Source organism: Epinephelus lanceolatus, chromosome 14 (assembly GCF_041903045.1).
Source record: "Epinephelus lanceolatus isolate andai-2023 chromosome 14, ASM4190304v1, whole genome shotgun sequence".
Classification (NCBI taxonomy): Eukaryota; Metazoa; Chordata; class Actinopteri; order Perciformes; family Serranidae; genus Epinephelus; species Epinephelus lanceolatus.
Genome location: NC_135747.1, coordinates 12,312,356 through 12,327,896, shown reverse-complemented (window position 1 = coordinate 12,327,896; position 15,541 = coordinate 12,312,356). Strand labels below are relative to the sequence as shown.

General features: G+C 41.1%; 1 protein-coding gene across 2 annotated transcripts in view; it reads left to right on the top strand.

Annotated features, from left to right (window-relative positions):
- Window positions 1-259: 259 nt before the first annotated feature.
- The window catches only part of adarb1b (adenosine deaminase RNA specific B1b), a 142,210-nt gene continuing 126,928 nt past the window's right edge, over window positions 260-15,541 (top strand). For both annotated transcript variants that reach the window (XM_033613584.2, XM_033613592.2), the window contains exon 1: window positions 260-452. The gene's annotated coding sequence lies outside the window, so the exon portion shown is untranslated. The remainder of the gene's footprint in view (window positions 453-15,541) is intronic.

The following is a 15,541-nucleotide window of genomic DNA, read 5'->3' as shown; positions in this document are numbered from 1 at the left end:
AGACAAATATTGGATTTTCTTTTTAATGAAAACATGCTGAAATCAGCTAAACCGGTTGAAATTGGTGTCCTTGCATCCCATATTTTTATTTCACCGTGTACGCTTTCAGTGTTTAATCTGTATTTAATTTTTGCCTGTTTTATTCTAAAAATCCTGATTTTACTGACGGTACCGCTGGGGGAGCGTGAGGCGACTCCACTCCACTGGGTGGCGGTAATGCGCCGTTTCTTCTACCGACCGCGACACACTACCAAGACGAAGAAGAGTCCCGACGGCAGACTGTGAACACTGCAGTACATGCGACCGTACAACCGCTCTTTCAGCCTCTGTTCATTTTTTTCTCCAACGCCAGCGACGACACCGAGGAAAACAGTCATCTGTGTTTTGAAGTGAAGTGGCGGAGAAGATTTCAACGTATCCAGAAACCCCAACTTTCCGTTACAGCACGGACCGTGAGTAGGCTGTTAGCGTGTTATTTTGGGGCTGCGGAGGATGAAACAAACGGGGTTGCTAATATGATTTGTGTTCCGGTTGTGTTTATGTAATATTAGCCTGGTAATCCTCCAGAACAGCGCAGACGTAGGGACTCGCCGGTCAAAATTACATCGGTGGTTAACGTTAACCAAAATATGTAGTTGTACCTCTGTAAGCGTTGTGATATTACCCTGTGTGTATGCAGCGCGACAGTGGGATTTATGGCTGTCATCTTACCTCAGCTTTACCCTGTCAGTGGTGCCTGTGAAGGTCTACCCAGGAGACCGCATCATGTACAGTTCAAAGAGATACAGCAATATTACCACTATGCTAGCTGCAGTAACACATTCAAGTGTTCTGCAGGTATGCGTTGCAGTGTTCAAATCTGCTCCTGTCTCTGCACGCACGTTTGCAAAGCCCTGTTTGACGCGAGGAGAGAAGAGAGATTTGACAATGTAGGCTACATACATGCAGGGCAATGCAAGGCTTTCAGAAGTGCCTCTTTTCAGGCTGCTGTTGTGTGAAAGCTGAGGAAGCAATCCCTGCCTAAAGGTGTGACAACTGGATTATTAAAAACAGTAGCACCTCATCTTTTCCCCCTGTTGCTTCACTTAAGGGGAAGCAAAAGTAAAATCAAAGATGAGATATGATTATGTAAGAACTGTGCACACAATTTCTGCAGGTAATGGATCCAGAGAGTGAAATTTACCATATTAGACCTTCACCTGTGAATCAGAGTTACCTGTCTGTGTAACCCTGTGTGCACATCTTTGTCAGGCAGTTTATTGAGCGGAATTTCTCACAACAGTTTGCAGACAATCAGTGAATCAGAAACGGATCTCAGTGTCAGTATTTGAGTATATTAAAAATTCGATAACAATACATTGGCTGTTATTCTTTGTTAAAATAAATTGAAACCAAATTGAGACATGAACATTTTAAAGAAAAAACAGTGTGTATGAACAGTTTTATCTGACCTTTTTGGTGGACAAACTGTGTAATGGTGTTATTGTTTCCTTACTACCTCAAACATTAATTCATATGTTTACAATCTCTGTCAGGGCTCTGCAATTACATTTAAAAGTTTCGGCACACAAGTGAAAATTAACAGGCAGAATATAAAACATTAAACATTTAAATGAATTATACAGGATGCAAAAGGGGCAAACTGACTTCACTGGGAGATTATAGATTACGGAAGAGTTTCGAAACAAAAAATGTACTTGGAACCTAAAAGAGAGGAATGTATTGTGCTTCAGGAAAGCATCGACTTTCAAAGTGCTAACTTATTCTTTTTAGGCTTTAGAAAAAGGGTTGGGGTTTTACTGTTTTATCAGTACAAATCCTCATGATATTTCAGAATCCTTTGAAACCTCAAAGTAAACCTATTTTTGTTTGGCTGGGCAATATATTAATTTTATATTGAAATTGTGATATAAGACAAAATCTTGTCTTACATTTGGAATGTTGTTGTATTCTTAGTGTTGTCTTTTCCTGGTTTTAATGGCTGTATTACAGTAAAGTCATGTAATTTTCTGAACTTACCATTTTGGTAAGGCATTTAATTGCCTTAATTCACTTAGTTATTATTTCCACATTTCTCAATGTGTAAATATTTTTGTAAAAGCACCGATAGTCAACCTTACAGACACACAGAATGATGATTTTAACTTTCTCCATATTGTCCAGCCCTGTATTTATGTTTAGTTTTCAGGTTCTGAACATTTATAAAATCCTAACTTGACAAAGAATTGATCTGTGCTGGGGTGTTGGTAGCTTAGTGGGTAGAGCAGGCACCCCATGTACAAGGCTGTTGCCACAGCGACTGGGGTTCGACTCTAGCCTGTGGCCCTTTGCTGCATGTCATCCCCCCTCTCTCTCCCCCTTTCAAAAACTTACCTCTCCTGTCCATTAAAGGCAAAATGCCCTAAGAAATATCTTTAAATAAAAAAAAGAATTGATTTGTGCAAATTTTTGACATTAGATTCCGCCTGCTTAAATTATGACACGATCAGCTGAATGTTTTAGAAGACCGTTGGAGCAGGAGGAGCTACAAGAACACAATTGCACAATGGTGACAGAGTGTCTTTGGCTGGGTACAGATGGTGGATGGGAACACAGACAAGTTCATGCTTGTTGAACAGGCATTTTGATAAGTTGCTCTTATCATCTTTTACCTGCAAAGGTTTTATTGCACCACAATGACGAGCATCTGTCTCTCCCTCCTCTGTGCTCTGTTGCTCACACTGTAGAGCACTATCTGTGCTCTACAGTGTGATGTCAACCAATTTGTCAGTTTAGCTCTGGTTGGAACAAATGTCTTTACCTCTGGTTTTACACTGGGATACTGGAGTTTGATAGTGCCAGTACATTTAAAAGCTTGAAAAAACAAAACCCGAAATATAAAACATTAACTTTCCCCCACGAAAGTACTCAGCGTTGAATGCTTCTTAGCATGTCTGGGTTTCGTCAGGGAAAATTTTGGATATTTTTACTAAATAAGGAAAAAATGCTTGAACCTTATTACTGCAGTAACAATTTCAGCTTATCAAGGTCAAGAACATTACTTTAAGTGATGGCAATAAATTGTACCCATTAACCTTGTCCCATGAGAATGGTGACTAGTTTGTCCCTCGCCTTCAACAACCCTTTTGAATGGGCAGATGCCTGTTAGTCACAGCTTAAAGGTACAATTAAACCCCAAATCAAAAATAGATATTTTTCCTCATACTTGTAGTGACATTTGTCAGTCTAGATCATTTTGGTCTAAGTTGCAGAGTGTTGGAGATATCGGCCGTAGAGATGGAATGTGTCGCATGTAATGGAACTGGCACTCGGCTTGTGGTGCTCAAAGCGCTAAAAAATACATTTGAAAAACTTAACAGCAATGTCTCTTTCCAGAAATCATCTTTATGATTCAGTTGGTGGGTGTAGTTCAGTAGAAAGAAAATAGTTCCTACATAAATCTGCTCACAACAAGGTCTGTGGATTATCTTGAGTAACCGGGTCATGATTTCAGGAAAGTGACATTACTGCTGAGTTTGTCAAGTGTGTTTTTGTTTTTGTTTTTTGCTTTGAGCACCACAAGCTGAGTACCATCTAGTTCCACTTAATTGGAGAGAAGGCTGACATCTCTTTGGCCGATATCTCCAACACTCAGCAGCTCACACCAAAACAATTTAGAGTGATAAATGGCGCTACAGGTAAGAGGAAAAATGTGTGTTTTTGATTTGGGGTAAACTGTCCCTTTAAAAAGGCTTTCATATAATACAAAAGTCTCAGTGTTTACTCCTCAAATTATTGGCAAGATCCAGTTTATTTTCCACACTTCACTGTGACTGTGTGTCTTCAGGAGGGGTGCGGGATGTACAGGCATAAACTTTAGATTTTTTAATGAGGGGGATCCCTGCAACTTGACGGGTTGAAAGCCTCAGGCAGGATTGCAAGTGCTTGGTTGAAAGCGTCTCATCACGCTATGTAATTATTGTAGCTAAGCAGTACTTGACTTATTAACCAGCTGGACTTAAATTCGACCTCACGCATTCCCCAAATGGTGATGTTTCTGTGATGTTTCAGTCGCATAAGCCAGAGAAAAGCCAGGAAAAAGTTGTGCTTATACTGCCTGTACTGGGGAGACCCAAGCTAAAAGCTGCTGTGTTTAGCACTGCGCAGTTATGTGTGTGTGATTTGTGTGTGTGTGTGTGTGTGTGTGTGTGTGTTTGTTATTACTGTCTTCAAGAAAGACTATTTTAAATAATGAATGAATGAGTGCAGTGTGACGGTATCAGTGTTTGCTCTTGAGCCGAGTGGTGTTTCCCTTTGAAGGGAACTGGAAAGCTCCCCTTCCAAGTTAGTGGTGGTGCGTGAAATTTGGCCCAAACAATTGACAAAGACTCACATTTTCCTAAAAATAATGCAACATGGTTGGATTATTTTTGCAGAGAAGCAATGCAGGGGCAGTATTTTGCTGACAAACTCTTGCCTTTGTTTAAAGAAATTATGCGGAATGATTGAATCTGTTTGCAGCTGTGTGGGAAAAGCAATTTGGCTGATTTGCTGAGTTAAAGGGAGTAATTGAGGTTTCGCAAAATCCGGTTGCAGTAGTCAGCTAAAACAAAACACTGTCGGGGGCACCCTTAGCAAATACTGATCAAAACTAAGCTGAGGGGCGGGCTACACTCAACCTGACTGTGTATTTCATGTAACTGCTGCAGTACTTCTCCACTTGCTGAGGTGACAAGTTTAAAGAGGGGGAAAACAGCTTAGAAAAAGGCATTGAGGGTGCCATGCCAAAGTGACTGTGTGCGCGTGTGTGTGAATGTGTGTGAGAAAGAGAGAGAGTGTGTGAGCAAAGTTCACTTAGCTCTGCTGCATTGTGCCATCTCAGGGAAGCTGTATGCAGCTGAGATGCTGCACTGGCTCTGTTAGTGGACCCATGCAGCAGCAGCAGCAGCTACTGCTACCACTCATGCTAATAAGTTGTTGCCGGCTGTCAGAGGACTCTCCCTTAATGCTCCTATAATGCATGACTGGAGGCAACAAAAATTGGAGCCGTCACCTTCACACAGCTCCATGTGGACGTTGTAGCTCCTGTCATCGATCTATGTTCTCTGACCTGAGGACATTGTTGTCTGAGCCCTTCATTATAGGGATAACACACTATAAAAAGACAATGCATTTCCTCAGGATTTGCGGGCTGATGGGTGCTGATGAGTGCACACATTTGCAGAAGACCACAGGGGCTCGTTGTCAGTTGTCATTATGATAAGCTGCAGGATAAACATTCTATTACTCTGTTACTCTTATTTGCAGGTATTTTAGGTCACCTTCAGCAAATACAGGCTGACATTAAGTACAACTGATGACCAAAACATGACCTCTTAAATTAATAAATAACCCTCAGAGAAAGGGTATGTTGTGATTGACGGTTTGTTAACTTTGCTTTCTCTTCTCAGGGACCGTAGCAGCTATTTTAGTGTTTTAATGATTGTCACACTGTCAGGAAATGTGGTGTTTGCCACTCCAAATGAACACCTGCCAAGCACCAAATTTGGGCAAATTGTCCCATTTGGCAGGAGGAGCACCTGCCTGACTGGCCAGTAATTGTTTGCAGGCAAAATATTTGAACGCATAGGTTGCATGAAATGAAATCGCTCTAGCTGCCTCCACCCTGGACGCCTTCCTGAACATATTTGCTTTCCCTCAGCAGGATAGTGTCAGTGCTGCAAAAACAAATGTCAGTCCAGTTTTATAGCAAGGTTGGTGCGACAAAGTTTAGTTAGACTTCCCTTATTTAAAAATGTTCTATTTACAAGTGAGTGTCCTGCTTTCTTTTTAATCTAATAGCATATTTGAACTGTTTGAAATTAATACATTTGTTAGTGGAAGTCAAATTAGCCAAACTCTCTTGACTTCCTTTGTGCTCCTTATCAGTGGCCACTTGCATGCCGTTGTTGGCTGACAGCTATTCATCCTTTGTCCTGTGTACATTTCCTGAAACACACGGGGCATCCTGTTTTCCTCTCTCTCACTTAATTGTTGATTTAAGTAAATAGCAGCTACAGCGTTTCATGCCGTTGCGTCAACCAGTTGTTCCAGTGTGACACTCGGCTGTCTCCCCACCTTTTTTTCTCAATTCTAAATATGAGGAAAGTTTTCAGACGACAGTACACTTGAGCTGCATTATCTTCATTTGAAAAAGAAAGGGGTTGCTTATAACCCGTAATCAGTTTAGAGCTTAAGAATGTGTGCAGCTCCACATGACAGGCATGCTCGTGCCAGCCAACAGTATTTTTGCAGTGGTCCCTGTCCTTGTGAGAAGATATGTTGGCTCCATTGTGTAGGAGACACAGAGGAGTCATAGACGAGTTGGAACTGGTAGCCACAGCTTTATATCCGATCCGATTTACATCCAACCAATGGGGCAGGCAGTGTGATTGCTCAGACAGCTAAAAAAGTTTTTGACCAAATCCTGGGTCTGAGCTAATTTTCTAAAATTCTAAAATGGAAGTGAATGCAGTAAGTATAATTGGCTTTTGTTTAAACTTTAAAACAAGTGGTTTAAAGGCCCTAAAAATGTAATTACTCAATCAGCTTCTTACTGTCAGCAAAGGGACTCTGCATTAAAACATTAGGCTTTTTTCTGAACAGTTGAGCTTATTTCACATTTTAGTTTTTTTAAAGTTATCTAAAGTTCTCACTGATTTGTAGTGGGCAGGACTCAGTTGGACAAATGTGACGTTACATCCATCCATCTAATCAGGATGTGGCAACAGTCCCGATGAGTTTTGAGTGTTTTATTCTTATTAAATGATACCTAAAAATGTTTTGTAACTTTGATTGTTTCTAATGTTGTAATAAATACTCAAAGGAGCAATATTCAGAGTATTAACATAGCAGCAAACCACTATTTGCCATGTAAAGATATAGTGGAGTAATGGTATTCTGACTGAGCAGAGAATGTAGTCACGCTCTGTGGGTGTTGTTATCTGAGGTTATCTGTTGTTAGCTGTGGTAGCTGTGCTGGCCAGACGTGCATGTTAGTGCATTTGAGTCCCTGTGAGAGTGTCCCACTGGCTAGCTAATTGCTGCCTCGGAAACACTCTTTGGTTCCACCTAGGTTAACAGCGTTAGTTAAAGGAGCTATATGTAAGAAATCTAAAGCAAATTGTCGTACAATCCTCCTAATATGTCACAGAGACTAAGGAATAATGTTCATATAACATACTGATCTCACCGACAACAATAGTACAGCCAGAATATTTGCATCTAAAAAACATTTTTACAGTCCGCAAATCATGTTTATGTTTTGAATTTGTGTTTTGGCCTGTTGTGCCACCCACCGCCGTCCACCAGTCACGCAGTCAGTAGAGTCTCAGCATCAGTTACAGTTACGACTGAGCTACAGCAGCACGGCAAGCAGCATTAGCAGTGTCCTGGTACATAGCATTAGCAGAAGGCTCCTCCTCCGCTGTATCCCGGCAGCAGCGTTAGCAGTGTCCCGGTACATAGCATTAGCAGCCAGCTCTTCCTCAGCTGTATCCCGGCAGCAGCATTAGCAGTGTCCCGGTACATAGCATTAGCAGCCGGCTCCTCCTCTGCTGTATCCCGGCAGCAGCATTAGCAGTGTCCCGGTACATAGCATTAGCAGCCGGCTCCTCCTCTGCTGTATCCCGGCAGCAGCATTAGCAGTGTCCCGGTACATAGCATTAGCAGCCGGCTCCTCCTCTGCTGTATCCCGGCAGCAGCGTTAGCAGCAGAGAAGCCGGACTTGCCCAAATGGTCTGCTGGAAAACCGAAGATCAAGGACACGGTGATGCGGCCCTGCCACGGCTGCCGCCCCTGGGCAAACAAATCATTCTCCAGCATGCTGCTGTCCAGCAACCTCAAATCTGTACGGGGGGGGCGGACACGACTCGCGGCAGTATTTTGAATTTGAGTGCAGTAACTGTTTTGGCCACATTCTTACATACAGCGCCTTTAACAACGGCACTGTTGCTGTTGTATCTGCTGTTTATTGAGTAAACACAATTAGCCAGTTCAACCACATTTATGGTGAGAACTATATGCAGACAATCCCGCCCCAGACTCTGAATCATAGATATGCTCTGAATGTCGCATACAGCACCTTTTAATATTCTGGAAAAATACTTAAGGCGAAGTGTTCAGGGGCTTTATATAACATGGTCAGCGTGTAGGGTTATTTAAAATCTGTTGTTGTGTTGCCTTGTGCACTTGTTGTGGTGCACCCTGATATTTCTACAATGAAGTAGAGCAGAAAAAAAATAATTTTCCTTTTAGCACACTTTTTATTGTTCTTTTGTGTGACTCCTGAAGTGACAGAGATGTGTGTGTGTGTGTGTGTGTGTGTGTGTGTGCGTGCGTGAATGAATGTGTGGGTGATCGTGAGGCTTTGTAAAGCGCTCTGTCCTACTCTGCGTGAAAAGCACAATGCAGATACAATCCCTGTGCCATGCAGTGCATGTGAGTTTTACATCTTTGCCATGAGATAATTACTCTGCTTGATGTTTCACTGCAGCTATCAAAACTTGTCCTACAGTGCTGTTGTTTCCCAGCCAGTTGAAATTAATACTGAAATTGATTTTTGACTTAATTTTACAGGAGTGGCCAGTTTAATCTATTAATCAGTCTGCGTAAAACATACTGTAACAGATAATGTTGGCTCACGGCTGCTGTTACCAACTACAAGCTACAGACCAGTGTCAAAGCCTTTCAGGGGCATGAACTGGGTGATATTAAATATCTGTCTATGTAAGTTAGCATCGAAGTCATTTACCCACAGTTGTGTAGGGAATATATAAAAGATGCATATTATGATGTTTTCACATTGTTGTTACACTGTCAGCCAGTCACGGTTGCCTTTATTAATTTGAATTACAAACTGTTCCACTGAACCACTGGAAAGTAAAGGGTCAAGGGTATAAATTTATCTATGGTGTATTGCACACATATAATGATGGTTGAATAATGCTGTCTCTGAGGCTTTGTGCTCCCATCATACTGTAGAATCCTTAGTGCTAGCTTTATTTAGAACTGGATGTTGTTTGAAATTGTTCAGTTTAATACCAGAATCCTTTGTTGGATGCTTTACTATTTACTGTTAATTGAAAACAGTCCCACGCACCACTGTGTTAGTGGTGAAAATCCAATAGAGCAGTGTGTGTTTGTAGGTGCATATGTATACAATTTTCATACCACCCCTGAAACCCCTCCAGAAGTCATACAGTAAGAATATCTTTTAGAAGAAATGACAACAAGCTTCTAAGAAGGCTGTTTCATTTTTAATTCACCACTATTTTCAGTTAAAGTTAGAAGTGTTTTTTTGGAGTAAAGTCAGCCAATATCTGCTGGGAGCTTTTGCATTTTGTAGCAGGGCTCATTTTCTGTCTGTCGTGCCATTTGTCAGTACAAAGTGTACTAAAGCAACTCCTTTCTTCTCTGGAGTTCCCCATGACCTACGAGGCATGCCATGTTAAGTGCACTTTGCTTTTCAGACCAACAAAAAAACAAAAATCAAAAAAAAACTTTTTACCCATTCCGCCTTACAGCTCCGTGCACTCTCAGCGTTTGTGGATCACATCAGACCCCTGTCTCCTGGTCATACTCCACAATGGAGCTCCATTAATCTACCAAACTAGATCGAGCAGGGACTGGCTTTCTGCTAAAGTAATCTTTTCACTGTAAGATACAGAATCAGAAGCCCAAATAGAGGGTTTTTCCATATTGTCTTGCCTTGTCATAAACATGCTTCAGCACAGGACAACAGGCTGTAATTTTGGAGGATAGAGTGATGATGGTGCGGGGTAGGGGTTTGTGCAAATAAAGCAGCATGACCCTGGCTTGTGTGGCTGAGACATTCTGCACTTCCCTGAGGGGGGCCACATCAATGCCGCCCCATCACCCCTGCCACCAAATCGTGGTGAGCGGGAAGCTGCAAGTTCTGGCCATTATTCATGCAGTATACATTAGGATTGTGACATACTCGTGAATACATAATGTACGACTCTTTACTCCAGGAAAAGTACAATAACTGTCTGCAGCTTTTTATTTTTTAAGACATTTTGTAACCTCTTTTCACTTTTACTAGCGATGAGTTCTCAGTGAAAACAGAAGAAAGGGCTAATGCATATGCCAGACAAGGTTAGCATCAGAGCGTGAATGTGACATTACAGTCAATGCTGTACACACACACACTCTCACGTTAGCGCTACAAAGGACAGGACGAGGCCTCCATGAAACCACCGGGACTACACTTGGTCATAGTTGAGTGGACCAGTCATTGGCAGAAATGCTACACACACTAGCCACAGATTTTTGCTGTTATTATTCTTTGAGAATGTATAAAAATAATCTAGCAAAATAATCTAAATTTTTCATTTTGTGCTTAAAATAGGAGAACAAAAAAGCATTTTGTTGATGTAGCAAGAAAAGGCACGTGGTGCAGAATATTTGCAAGGGGGAAAATGCTTCAGTCATTCTGATTTGCCAGTAGTGTCCCTGCTGGGTAGAAAATCATGGGTGTGCTCCTTATGAGACTATTCTTGTTTGGGTATGTTACCGATTTGTCATTCCCATGCTGGCATTTTCTTTGGGCTCTCACACTTCATGTTGCCATGAAGGGAAATGAGTTGCTGCTTTTAGGTGATGTGAATGAAATAGTATGGCTAAATAAACATCAGTGCTCCATATTTTTCAACAATATCATGCAAAATATAGAGTATGTGGCTCGTAGAAAGGTCTGAATGTTTATTTATGGTCTGTAACCTTTGCTGGTTGCGGTACGTCTAGGTCTGACTGAATATTCATGCTCCCTCTCTGCTGTACTTCACATTTAAATGGTTGCACTCATTCATAACTGCAGGCTTCCCACTCCAACCATAACTTTGTGGCCACATCGCTGCTCCACTAGAGTAGGTGGGGGTTAGATGCAAATCTAATTGGTGCTTCTGGAGGTCTAAGCATGTTAGTCATAGTAAAGGAAATGCTCTTAAGTAGTCATCGATACTGGCAGTTGACATTTTTATATTCTATCAAGCAACTGACTCAGTGTCTATATTGTTAGTTTGAACATGTTTTGCCTGAGGCAGCACTGACAACCCCAATGTCTTTCTATATATTTTACCTCTCTGGGAGATGACGGGTAATTGTAAGATCGTCTGGAACAATGAAAATAAGTCTAGCTCCTCATTATCCATGACAGCATATGTTAAATGTTGATTTTTTTGCGAAATCATTGATATTTGGCAAATACATCCAATTAAAACGTGTTTTTTGGGGGGCCATGAATGAGTGAGAGCAGCCTTACTTCCCACAGTGATTTGTTTAGTCTTAATAGCTGAACTAATAAACACACACTGCTAATATACTCAAGTTTCTCCAGGCCCATCATTAGAGATGTAAAAATCTTGCGAAAACATAGATCATCCTTCAGAGATGTCTGATTATTGTTGCACTGCTCTCCCAAGTCAATATCATTTTCACTTCCACATCATCTCTCCTTCATTTTGTGCATAGTAAATCTAAAGCTGAAGAATGACAGTCACTGAAACCTGCCGAAATAAACAAATAAAACTGAAATATCAGTCACTATAAGTGAAATCAGCCTAAATGTTTGACCAATACCAAAAGGATTACACATACCTTGAAAGATAATTGCATCATACAGCATTTTAAGAAGTATTCCACTGCTAGAAAGATGGTCTTTTCATAAAACTAGGTCGTCTAGAAACACTACTACTACTACTAAATACTTTTGAAATTAGTGCTATATGACCAGAGAAAAAGGACTGTGGCATTTGCGTCTGCTCAAGAGGTAGAAAACCTACAACTACCAGAATGCACTGCGCCATATTTGATCAATGAACGCTCCCGCTGTTGCGTGGCGTAGTGTGAGCTGCTTGTTTGAAAAACAATATGGCAGCTAGCTGGTGACAACAGTGTGCTGAAATATGCTTCTGAAAACATTTGTTTCTTAACAGTTTAAGACAGAGAAAGGGATGTCTGGCTCCTTCTTTTGATCCGCTTCTATAGTCTTTGTGTCTGCTGTGATGGCGGGTGTACTAAAATGAGGAAGCACTATCTGTAGTTTGTTCAACAGCCCAAAAGCCAGTGAAATGAATCATCCAGTGGATTTTCGCTGGCTAATGTGATGAGAAATCTGGACACTGGCAAGATGAAGGGAAGTTAAACGTGGTTCACTCACACATTGTTATGATATACTGTTGCTTGGACACTGGCAGTGTATCTTTAAACACTGGAGATAATTTTGTTAAATTCTTAAAAAACAAATTTGTGTCATTCTGAACTTATATACAGAGTAGCAACTTGAGTTATTGTGTTTAACAGCCGTTAAAGTCTTTTACACCGCATAGCATGCACTAGGCCAGCCTTGTTCCCTCTTTAGAAATATGTCATTTTGCATCCACACAAACTATGTACGATTAAGTTGAAAATAAATTTTTTTGGAAAGCATGCACACAGTACATTCCTGTCAGGATGTAGGTGGATACCCTCGCTCTTCATCTCTCCCAGATGTACTTATACATAGGACAGAAGTGTACCTGTCACTGCCTTTACATGAGCTCACAGTAGATCTCCGGCATACTGGATTCAAAGCCACATTGCCCTAGGGTATGGCTATAGTGGGCTGCCATGTCATTCAGTGTAGCCACTGTGTGCTTTTCCAACACTATCTCAGGCAGGCTCTGTGAACATATGCACAAGAACTGACACCCGCACAAAGGTTCACGTCATAGCTGTTCACTGTGTGTATATATCACCTCCGAAAACATGGCTTGTGTCATGATGTGGCTGTACATGTATTCGCAGTGGATTAGGCTAAGCCCATCAATAATGCAGGCCACATGGAGTAGCTGTGAAAACAGTCTTTTCTTGTTTTATAAGCTCTTCTTTGCTCGTTGGCCTTGTGCTCTCACAGAAGGTACAGTCAGACAGTAAATCCTCTGTCCGTGAACAAGGGATTGTTCTTTAAACTTTCGAATGTCTGAAGTGAGTCTGCAGCTTGATAAACGAATGAAGCGCCCGCTCTCCTCCACTTGCTTGTCCTTTTCATATTCATCAACCTTCTCTGTTTCCTTCTCGTCCTCCATATTCTATGGAGCTCTGCACGAAGCCCTTGGTGATATGGCTATATATAGAAGGAAAAGGAGGAGCATGATTAAGAAAAATAAAGTGCCTCTTGGTGCGCTGTCCTGGGGTGCACGCTTCAACGCTTCTCTTTGAAAGGGTTAATGATGCTCAGATTTGGCCAGTAGATTGTTTTTGTCTGTGCTGGAGTGACTCAGGGTGAAGAGGTCAAGCCCCAGCAGTCTGAGATAGACTTCCTCAATTAACCACAGTACCTTCTGGCTAAATGCCCTTTGTGAAAGAACAGCCTGTCGAGCTCTGAGCTTCCTTTGTTATTATTGCTATGAAGGTTTAGAATTGAGCAACACCTGTTTTTGTTATAAAGCCCATTATTGATATTGATAAGTCAAGGATTTTATAGTATTTTTCTGTCTCTATTGTGATTAGTAGAGGACTCCCTCAAGGCCCATTTGAAGTCCCTGAACACCATGAGTAAAGTACCTGTACCTGTGTCATTATCAGCTACAATGAGATTGATTTTTTGGCCCAAACACAACGTCCCTGAGCAGGGTCACCAGTCTATATCACTGATTTTACATAATGTAGTCATCAATCATATACACTTCACAGTAGTCAGGTGCAAGGGACAGTTTTATTGCACTTAGGCTGTGTTGGATGGTACGTTTGGTTGAGTTCTACTACTCACCTCACAGCCTTGTATGCTAAGAACAGCAAAGAATTGCTTGAGAACGGGTTGCTTTATAAAGTAACCCCACAAACTAGTGTAACAGTCATTAGGGCTGTCCTGAATACCATTTTTTGGGCTCTGGAGCTTCGCTAGTAAACAGCAGTGAATATTCAGAGCTTTGGTTTGTGGGTGCTGAACGTGACTTGGGACAGACTCAGCCAGACATTTTCCTTAAAGGTCTACTGTGTGGAACTCAGTAGCATCTAGTGGTGAGGCTGCAGAACTGAGACACCTATGTTTCAAGTGTGTAGGAAAACTACAGTAGCTGATGCAATAATGCTAATGGCCCTATCTAGAGTCAGTGTTTGATTTGTCCATTCTGGGCTACTGTAAAACAACATGGCAGACTCCATGTAAGATGATCTTCCGTATGTAGATATGAATAGCTCATTCTAAAGTAACGAAAACACTATTCTTATTTTCAGGTGATTATAAACTAATGAAAGCATATTTATGAATATTATAAACAACTTCTGCCAATAGATTCCCCAAAATTCTACACAGGGGACCTTTAATATAGATAAATTATGGACCTGCATAAATATTAATAAAAATAGGCTTAGAATCTGAGACAATGCCTGTAAGAAATGGTAGTAAAGAAACAGCGTACTAGCTCCAACAAATTTAAGATTTGAGATTTATATTTATATGATTCATTTCATGTTTCTGTTGCAAAGGTTAGACACAGCATTTAAGGACCAGGAAAATAAGATTTTACCCATTTTAAATGGTTAAAAAAAGAAAAGAAAGAAAATCGATATGTGGCACTCAGCACTGAAATATTGTGGTGGGCCACCACAAATAAATCAATGAATGGGAAACACTTAGATTTATGTTTACTAAGAATTTCTTAATTGCCACCCACAATAAAGAATATCCAAATCCAAAAATTGAAAAACGAATACCTACCCAATGAACAAATATCTAAGTAGTCAAATATTTGGGTCTAACCCCTACCTACGTACATGGTTAGTTTGTAATGTGCTCCATGGAAGTACCACTTGTTACACCTTAGTTTAGATTCAAGCGGCAACCTCCAGGGCTAAAAACTGGAGCCAACACTGAAGTGCCAAAAACTGCAGTTCTCTTAATGGCCACTTGAGGCTGGCTCCAGAAGTCAGTCAGGCTCCATAGACATTCATGTTAAAACGCCCCAGCTTCACAACAGAAACAAACATCTTTACAGCTTGGTACAAAAAAATGTTTTTTCGCCTCTATAGCTAATTTTCCCGTTCATGACAACTGTATAGGGGGTGAATTTTTTTTTAAATAACTCGTCTGTTTAAAATTTATTAACGTTAAAAGTTATGCATAATTAAAGGTGTGTCACGTTTAGCGATGGCTGTCTGCTGATTGTGTCCTCAGCTTCTCGCCCAAATATGGTCACTTCTGGCCCTAAAAAGCCAAGATGGCAACGGTCGAAATGCCGAACTTGAGACTTCAAAATGGGAGTCCACAAACATTGAGTTATGTCATGGTAGCTACGTCCAGTATTTTTACAGTCTATAGTTAGAACAAATAAACACGCTTTTTTGAAATCTGCTATTCATGCTGATCAGTGGATGAGGAAATTAGCTCCCCTCTGGTCAGTTTTTTTTAGAACTGATATAGATGCTACAGTGGATCTAAACACGACGCAGGGAAATGGATGGGGGGGGGTGGGGGTTGCTGGGAGCAAAGCGTAGCAGGTGCTGCCGGCCCATGGGGGCATAT